This window comes from Python bivittatus, unplaced genomic scaffold, assembly GCF_059951505.1.
Source record: "Python bivittatus isolate LINGU-HERP-01145 unplaced genomic scaffold, Pbiv_v1 ctg000480_np1212, whole genome shotgun sequence".
Classification (NCBI taxonomy): domain Eukaryota; kingdom Metazoa; phylum Chordata; class Lepidosauria; order Squamata; family Pythonidae; genus Python; species Python bivittatus.
In genome coordinates, this window is record NW_028277075.1 from 77327264 (window position 1) to 77337449 (window position 10186).

A 10186-nucleotide genomic window follows, 5' to 3' on the forward strand; every position below is an offset into this window, starting at 1 on the left:
TTGGCTTTATTCATTGCAATCTGAACTCCTACTGATGTTCTTTGAACCCTTTTTGCTCAAAGAACAGCTTTTTTTTTTTAAAGCAACCCCTAGGATAAGTGAACTTTTCCATCTTGTAATGTAAAACTACCATGGCAGAGGTGAAAGATATTCCATGTAATTTAATATCCAAATCTGAGCAGATCTGCACTGCCTGGAGCTACACTAGGCAATGACAAACAAGCCTATGAGTACCACTTGGGGATCTTGAAGAATGGATAGAATAGGAATAAATCTGTTAATGTGATTCCTCTGGCTTTAGAATTTTAGATGCTAAAATGGGATTTACAAATACAGTACAACATAAGCCTGTTTACCGATACGTTCCATGACTACAGAGATATTTTACAGGGATTCTTCCCAACTTTTATAATTTAATTGCATTAGCCCATTTCTATAATTCAGTAAATGGATGCAATCATTCAATATTTAATGTGTGATTTCTATTTGAATTGTTATGTCTTAATGTTTTTTAATTTATAGAAGGAAATGTTTTTCAGTCCTATATAATGTCATTGATCTGCTGTAGAATTAAACCATTGAAGTAGAACAGATTTATTAACTAATAATATGGTGGAAAGGAGCTATTCGGTCTTCAGAATTCCAATCCTTGTGATTCCCGTCCTTCTGTAACTTGGGACATATTCCTACTAAACTTCCCATTTATGGCAGAATACTTTTCTTTGCACAAAAATTGCAGTGTGTACTTTTTGTTTTTGGTAAATGGGTGGTAGGGGAGCAACTGATACCATATCAAGATGGGTTAAAACTCAAGTGTCTGCAGTTTATGGAGGAGAATACACCACAAAACCAGCCCTTTTATTTTGATTTTTATCAGTTGTGTTGGACAGAGAGCTCATCAAACCTTGAAAAGCTGTCTGGGATCCATGGGTGAATGCACATCCGTTTCACATGACCAGGGCTCTTTGGGGTTGCCATCTGTTTCCTTCTCCAAAGGCATCCTGGCCAATCTCCAGGATTCTCTGAAAACAAGGAAGAATTTTAAGGCAGAATGGAGACATTAAAAAGTAGCGGACAGCAAACTGTGCTGTTCACATGTTATTTCTTGGACATAAACAGCTGCCACAGCCTCCAATTCACTGATTCTGCAACCTAATTACAAACAATGGAATTGCTCCAGGATAAGAGACTGAACTCTATGGATTTGAAAATAACTTTGAGGCCAAGATCTTTCCTGGTTAAAGTTAAAATCTGAACTGGAAAAAAATCACTGTTGCTTTATCAGCCCTCTTTGGAAGGTGAGCACTATGAAACTCTGACTCACTGTGGCGCTCATTTCTGAAATGGGACTTTACATGACATCGTGGTTGTCTAGAATTTTAGCAGACATAGTTTGGCTCTCCAGATGTTGCCGAATTACAATTCCCAGCAGTCAGAATCAGGATGGTCAATAGTGAGGGATGCTAGGAGCTGTAGTTCAGTAACCTCAAGAGAACCACCATTCCACTTTCCTGGTTTATTTCTTCAACTAACTTTAATTAAAGTTAGTTTTCAATTAATTCATCGTTGGAAAAAAAAATCATTGGTTCCCTACCCCTGGCATAACCCATCACATATGAGCATGTAATAGCTTCACTGAAGACGGTCAACACTGGTTTGTACAGAGGACTTATTCAGAATTAGATTTTCTTTTTCCATTCCGATCTTAGTCATGTATCCAAATCTGACTGGTTTTGTTCAGAGACAGGCTTGCTGAATTCGTTTTGTTTTGTATGTTTTACTTTGATTTGACTCGACTTTAACTTTAAAAGTTGCCTCAGGAGAAACTAATCCAAAGATTCTCTGTTTGCAGGGGTAAATTGGAAACTTAAAAAAAATTATTTTAAAAACTTTTTTTTTAAAAAAGAGAAAACTAACAAGTGAAAAAGGAAAACAAGAAAACATTAATACAAAGATATAATATCAGGAAGTGGACAAAGAAGTTACAGAAGCTGTACAGTTAGTGCTCAGTATATTAAGTATAAATATTATTAAGGTATTTTTAAGAATAAGAAAGAAGAATTTTAGTGATCTTTTTGAATCTCTGAGATAATTGCCAAAGTCTCTACTATTCTGTTATTTAAATATACCATTAAAAAGGAGAAAGAAGAAAAACTACTAAAATATTATAGGTAAATATTTAGTTTCTAACTTCCCCTTTGTTGTATTTCGACTGATAAACATTCAAAATGTTCATGTATTTTTTAATCCAATTCTTTGGTCAATTCTTTTTCCCTTTAAAACCCATACTCTAAATGCTTAAATTTGCCTTGCTGTGTAATATGTAATATATATGGAAGCCATTCTTGCTTAAATTTGGTCAAACTGCTGTTATGAATATATGCTGTTAATTTTGTCATTACTGTATATTCTCCAAGTTTAAATTCACAGTCTGATATTGTTGGTAACATATCTCTTTTCCAGTGTTGTGCTAAGTTTATCCTCATGGCCATGAACATGTATCTTAGTAAACTGTGATATTTTTTGGTTGATCTGTCTTAGGAAATTGCAAACTTGAATTCCTTGTTTGCAATTTAAATATTTGCTTGCACACATCAGTTCAGCCTTAGAAATGACCTGACTTTCGTGCTATATTCAGGCATATTATTTTGAGTCTGGGTGCAAAACCAAGGCTATTTAGCCCAGAGTAAGCACTCCCCTCATTCCAGCGGCTGATGAATTTACTGACAGCAGTCATGTCTGTTCCTGGACAGCAGGGGTGCTGATGTGGGGAGGTTCACCTACCTGGGGAGAACTTCCTTTAGATGATGAGATTAACCTGTCGGTCACTCTACAGCAGTTATTTCCACTTCCTGACCTGACTCTCTCTCTGAGAGAGAAAGCACAAGAGAAGACCACAAATTTCAGCGGCATGCATATGCAACCACCTGAGCTCAACTTTCTCTCAATTTTCACATCTGTTGTGGGTGCTCTTGGAGAGTATCAGCCTTACTGATGTCTTGAAAGTCATTATCATCAGCTCCTCCATGATACGTTAAAGGCTCTCTGCAAATTCTGTGCTTAATAGTGCGAAGTGATCTGTAGCTATTCTTACTGAGGAATCACAGTTAGGACAACCTCCATATTCCTAAGAGCTTCATTTACCTGGGATGACAGCTCATTAATCAGCATGGTCTTATTTTGGAAAGTCAAAGATTGAACACCACAGAGAGCAATTTTTTAGAAAGAAAAGTGGGGAGACAGAGGAGAAAAGTGACTGGTTGCCAACTTCTTGGCACTGTTTTCTTCCTGAAAAAATTAGAAGTATGGTAGAAGGACCTTGGCTAATTTGATTATTTATTTATTTATTTATTAGATGTGATTGATTGATTGGATTGCATTTATATATGCTTCCAAGTAAGTACTGATTAGTACTTACAGGAGGGATGGACTGGGAATTCTAGGTTGCTAATTGTAGAAAAGGAGAAGTTGAAAACCAAATTATGGTAGAAGGCAAATTAGCATAAACTGCCAAAAAAGCTGCATTGATGCAGTAACCAGGAAGGAAGCTCCACTGGGGGGCATCTCTACTTTATAATATGAATGAATTTTGTACCTGCAGCTGTGCATGCATTGGGTTGTTCTGGATGAGCATAATCTGCGATATTTTAAAGGGACAGGAAATGATAAATTATAAAATTACAAATTTTAAAATTATAAAATTTTAAAAAAATACTAAAAAGTTCTTATGCCTGTGATAAGAAGAGTTATTTCACTGAAAAGATCTATAGCCTCTATGCTTTGAAGTTGGTGCAGCCGTTTCAATGAAAGGAACTGAAAATCATTGAATGGCAAATCTCTCCAAGCCTCACTGAATTGGATTCTAAGCAGCAATTCCCTTGGGAAGGAGGAAGGGAACTGTGATATGTCACTTGCTGCTGAAACTATAATGCCCAGCATTCTTCACAATTGGCCAGGATGCTGGGACTGATGGGAATGGTAGTTCAGAGAGCCACCCTTGCATTAAGATCTGCTCAAAGATTTCTAGGATGGTCTCCACTTGTTAGTTAACAGGGGAATTTCATTATGTGTTCACAGGTAATGAAGTCAATTCACAGGATACACACTGGCAGCAAAAGTCCCTTTCCTGGTTGTTGTTTCAATCCGTGACTACCTTTGCCCTCTTCGACCTGCAGCTTCTCTGGATGGTGCGGCCATTTCCTCCTGAGGTAAATGTGAGGTGGTTGCCCGTAGGCTGGATTCTTGCCTGACACTCCTCAGACTTGCTATGAGACCAAATCTTCTTGATGCAACCACATACCTTGTGCAATGCTTGCTTTGTTACAGCACATTCAGAGACTGAGGTGGACAGGATGAGGCTATGTGCTTTTTAATAGCCACTCCTTCAGTGCGGTTAAAGCAAAAATCTGGGATTTAAGCCAAAGAAATAAAACAAATTTTAATCCCAGCATTTTAATTGAGGCTGTGTTTTGGACGGGATTCCTAGCGCCATTACTGGTACATCCTCCTCCAAACTTGACAAGGGCCAGCCTTTGGATCTGTTTGCGAATGAGACTAGATGAAGTCTGCAATGGTTTTAGGCTCTTGTTTCAGCCATTTTCAAATGAACAGTGCAGCTATTTTGTCTCTGTTGCATTTGGGACCGTGGTGGGGATGGTGTTGCTGCAGAAGGCAAAGGAGGCTGTGTCAGACAGCATCATTCCTATGCTCCAGAGTGCCTTTACTGGCATATTGCCAGATCTTTGGGCTAAACTGATGTTATCCTTATCCTTATGAAATACCAGAAGTAGAGAAAGAAAAGAGGACTCCTGCCAAAGCCATCAGTGCTTCTTATTTGAACTGTTTCCACTGCAGTTGTGCTGAAATCTTAGTAGTCTCTCAAAAGTTTTGTTCCCTGGTGAAAAAGGGTTCTGTTTTTCTACTTCATTCTCAGGTTCCCCAGAACTTATTTCAAATGCCTCTTAATGGCGTTTTGGAGCTGACCCTTGCTGTAGGTGGCAGGCACTGCTACTGCTAGTGTTCTTATCTTCCATAATACATCCTTCTGTCCTTCAGAACCTCCCTGGCTGTCCAGCCCAGAGGGAGTTATCATACCTTCCCTGGGGGGATATAAGCACTGAAGGGATGGTTGCATTATGAAAGATGGGACATTCACATGCACACCCCCAAAACACTTGGCCACTAAGTAACAGTGAAAACACCATGTTCCATTCATGAGATTCTCTCCCCCAAGTTCTCTGAAACAAATGATTGATCTTTTATTCATTTTGAATAACTAGTTTTTATGGCCTAAGAGCCTAAATCAGTTTGCCATAGCCGGCCAGACAAATCTTAGGGGCTTGAATGAAACTTTCCCCAGAAGCTGTACTCCAAACTTCCCTCCTCCTCTATCTGCAAGAACTGTGCTTACAAGGGCTCAAGTTGGATTGCCAATGAGCATGTATCTGTCTTATCTGCCCAACTTTTCTGAAAGGAGAAGACTTCAGTCATCTGAGATTGCCAGAGCTCTGGTTGCTAAGGGCTGTAGCATTGAAAACCAGAATGTCCTGACTGTGAAAGCTATGAAGCAGTGGAACAGCCTCCTGGAGTTGTGGGGCTCCATCACTGGAGATTTTCAAGCAGTGGTTGGACAGCCCTTTGTCTGGGATGACATAAGGATTCCTGCCCTGGGCAGGGATTAATCTTCCAACTCTATGATTCTGTAAAACATGGCTATCTTAGATGACCCATATTTTTTACAAAGGGGGAAGATATGGTGCCAGGTGACCTAAATCAGGAGACTCAACTTTCCAGTGCAAAGGACAGCTAACTTCTGGTTACCATTCCCTGATGGGGAAACATTTGTGATGGTTGCATCTTTGTCATGCACGCTGCACTTCTCTCTCCTTTATATCCATACACAAAGATATGGATGATTTTAGAAGGTGCGGCTTTTGCTGAAAGGAACCGACTGTTAACAGTGTCATTTCTGAACAAGTGAAAAATGATCGGTCATTACTAAAATCAGCACAACAGTGTGTTGTTAACTATACAGCTATGTTTAGGTTGATGGGAAATTAGATTTGTTTCCATCTAACTAGAAACTTCACAGTAGAGAAAACTTTGCTGAATTCTTGAACAGGCAGTAGATTGTTCCAGTTGTCTTAGTTTTTTGGGGGGGTAGATACATGCCAGCTAAAAGAGCCAGTCACAGACAAGAGCCAGCTGTGAAATTCTTGAAGCCCAGAAAATATTTTGGATACAGGGGTCCCTCTTAGTGTGTCAAATGCAGCACAGAGTCTTCTTAGCTTGGCAAAAGTGAAGATCGAACCCAGCTGCTTAGATGCCCTAGGATGGGAATGCAGAGTCTTCTGAGAAGAGCTGTACCTCCCCTGCTCTAGCAAATACAGCTCAAAAACAGGCTCTCACATGCAATTGGGGGGAATGTCACTTGCCCAATGGAGATAATGTTCCAAACATTTTGAAGAGAACCTGAGCAGGGTGTGGGCTGGAAGCCAAATGTCTGGGGTGGCCAAGCTGAAAATCTGATTTGAGAATAAATTACACACTACATTAGAAGCTGCTCTTAGACAGCGTAGATGGAAATCATGTTGATCTCTGTTACTGCGTCATCACAGAAACCAAGGCACACCAAAAGGTTTTTTTTGTCAGAAAATGGCCATTATACAAGTGACCAAGGTAGCCATTAGTGGAGCCATGAAATGCAGTTGTTATTTAGAATCCAGTTAACACCAATATTTGGTCACAGTTGGTTACAGCAGACTTGTAAAGAATGTTTCCATTCTAATGGATTTTTTTTTCTGTTTGTAGAGAGTGATTCAACAAATGGTGTTCGTTTTCATGTTGGCTTTTTCCATTTTCCATACTGTATATTGAGGATGATATTTGTCCCAGACAGAGTGACTGGCAACCTTGGGAAGGTTTAGTCTTTCTTGCTCTTGGTTCTTCAGATGCATGAACTGTGTTCTTCAACAAACTTAGTTTTTGTCCTAGGAGAACCTCTTATAATATTTTTATGTATATGTTTGCTAGACATCTTACTATCATGTGCATGACAACCAAAAGCTAATCTACAAATACAAGATGGGATTCAACCAATATTAAGCAAGTATTTGTTTGTTTGTTTGTTCATTTAACCAATGTATATGGTCACCCATCTTGCAAACTGACTTTTCACATCTCATTGATTTCAGTGGAGAAATTAAGTACACACTAGCATCTGTTTTATGAAATCAGTGGTAAATGGCTTGACTATACAGGTAGTCTTTGGATTAAGAATGCCTGGCTTACAGACGACCCATAGTTAAGAACAGAGTCTATTGTAGCAAAATTCAAGTTAAATACACAATGGTTTGAGTTAAATACACAATGCTATTTATACAGTATTATACAATAATGTTGTTCTGGCTTACATACAAATTCGACTTAGGGACAGACCTTGGGAACAGAACTTGTTCTTAAACTGGGGACTTACCTGTACCTGGATCATGCTGATTTTACTAATTTAAAGATGGTAGTCCCATAGTTGTTACGTAGCTGAAAACAATGTATTCATATGCCATATGCCCACTGCTGGCACATTCAAAAGAGATCAGTTTTAAGTATAGTCCTATAACAATGAAGGAAGAAGATAGTAATCTCTCTGATGTGAAGTGTTAAATCATTGAAGAGTTCATTGGTTAAAATCAGCATCTTAATACAAATAAGTTTTTAAAAAAGAAAAAGCAAGGAGAATTATGAGATAACCTGTTCCTGCTATTTCCCTCCATGCCACATTCTATTTTTAAGCCTTTATATTGATTGGGATGTATTTATTGGATTCATCCTTCAAGGTTATCTATTTTTTCGTAACTGCCAATACTCAAATTTGGGGAAATTCTATTACAGAAATAAACACCTGATCCCTAGAAGTGGCTTAATAATTTAAAAGAAAAATCTGATTTATTTCAATCAAATATCAAGGACAGGATATTCATAATCAGTTAGAAATTTGAAGTCACCTTCAATGCAAATGGACATAGGTTAGTTGTAATTAGGTCCCATTCCATTGTTTAAAATAAAACTGGGCACAAATGGCTTTTTGAAACTCCATACCCTAATTGTGAACAGAAAAAGTGGTTGACTGATTTCTCCAGGTGAAGGAGGCACTCTTTAATGATTTTTCCTCCTAAGCTGTGACAGTAGCACTACTATTGAAAAACCCAGGGAATGAGTTTTCTTCTGAGGTCTTCCCTCTGTATTTGATAGGAGTGTAGGAACCAGAAATCTCCTGAAGAGATTTTCAGATTCATATAGATACAGTAGATTTACAACTACATCTTGGCAACCGATGCTAAGTGTAAGAATGATAAGGACCCCATATGACAATGTCTCCAAACCCCTCTTCTCAGCTGAAAGACTTTCTAATGCAAATTTCCTTCCAGCAAATTGAGTTAAAGTTGCTGGGGGGAAAATGCAGAAGATTTCCTCTGTCTACTGGAGTACTATTCCTCTCACCCATTGAAAATAATGAAGTTTCTTCATCTGAATTGAGATGGTTGCTGTGAAAGTTCTTAAGTTGGCTCACAAAGATTACCATTTTTTTAATGCTAATCTTTTGGTGATTTCTGTGTTAATGAATGGTGACTTTGTTAAAAACTTGCCTATAACGGATCTCTGATCCAAACTCCTTTTCTGATGCAGTGTCATTATATCATGGTTGTAAATCTGGAACAAAACCATGCCTTACAGACTCAACCTGTATGAATTACCTTACAGTAATTCGTGAATCAGTATGGAATTACCTTATATTTCCTGATTTCCTTACAGAGTTATCGGGGGGGGGGGGAGGAGAAAATATTTTTTTAATACTTCTTTCAATGTTTTAATATACTTTTCAATGCTTTTAGTGCAGCGCAGTGTAATTTTACTATTGGTTTTACCTTGGCTCTGTATGCAGCGTTGGTTCCTCTTGCTTCTGCTGGTATTAATCTTGGCTTTCTTATGTGCTGCTAGATTTCAATTTTGATCATTGTTATCCTGTTTGTATTCCTCCCCCTTCCTGAATCTAAGATGTGAGGAATGAATAAAATGCTCTCATTGCTTGGATGTTGCTGTAAAGTAAAATTTACTTATTTATTTATTTATTTATTTAAATATACGTTTTATTAAAAGTTTTTTAAAAAAGATAAAAACTAACAAAAACTAATGCAAGGTAAAGGAAGAAAGGAAAGGAAAGAAGAGGAAGACAGGAAAGGACAAAGGTGCAAAAAGACAAGCTAAAAAGAAATAGAAAGAAGAAGCTTCTGGTTCCCTTTGCAGCAAATATAAATATGATTACAAAATGATCTCTTACTCTATGGTTGCAAAAAAAAGAAGCTCTCTTTTTTCTATTATCTAATATTTTCTAATCATCAAAACCACAAATCAACTGTAAAGTAACATTGAAATGAGAAATAAATTTGGTTTTTTTGGAAAAATCCTGCTTCATACTGGGACCTAATGAACAGGAAGGGTTAACATTTATTAAGGCCGATATCTGTAAGTATCATCTGTTATATCCTTAGCAGAAAGCACTGAGGGAAAACAAGCCCCCTTCATCTAACACTGCTAACATTTTCAGATAGCTAGTTCCTTCTCTTCTGTCCTTCCATCTTCTGCAGCTTGGAGTCCTTCCAGATGTTTAAAAGCAAGAGAGGAAGAGACCCTAAAATGCATTACTAGTAGCTCAAGAAGTCTGCCTCCCCAACACACTGTGACCCGCGGAGCTGGAGAAGGGGGGACCTTTTGTTTAGCTTGCTTCTCTGACAGCTGAGAAATCCCACAGGCCCAGGAGGCGATCCATCTTTCATCTGCCCATCAAATACTTGAGGCAGAGAATGACACTGCCTATCTCTCCCTTTTCCCCTCAGCCAAACTCTCTGTCTCTCCCCTCCTCTCTCTCCCGTGCGCTGCTTGGAACTTGGGAAAATTCAATTTCCTTCCTGCCTTCGGCTTCAGCGCAGGCTCTTGTCTGCTCCACACCTGCTTCTTGCAGCTGCAACTTGAGACTCTAGTGAAATACTTTCTGTCCTGCCAAGCAGAGGGCTAAGCGAATCCACCTCGGCTGCTCCCCACCTCCTCCCCCCACCCCTTGCGACTTAGTCCATATTTGCCTCCTTGCTTTCTTCATTAACATCCTTGTTCCTTGCCTTTTTCTCTCCTGGGT

The 10186-nt window shown here is 38.7% G+C and overlaps 1 long non-coding RNA gene across 1 annotated transcript; it reads right to left on the minus strand.

Moving 5' to 3' along the window:
• Positions 1-625: 625 nt before the first annotated feature.
• LOC103057457 (uncharacterized) lies at positions 626-9085 on the minus strand. Its single transcript, XR_003086100.2, has 3 exons — positions 8922-9085; positions 7475-7609; positions 626-1022 (listed from the first exon to the last, which is right to left on the minus strand). It is a non-coding gene; the product is annotated as an uncharacterized LOC103057457 (long non-coding RNA).
• Between the last annotated feature and the right edge of the window lie 1101 nt (positions 9086-10186).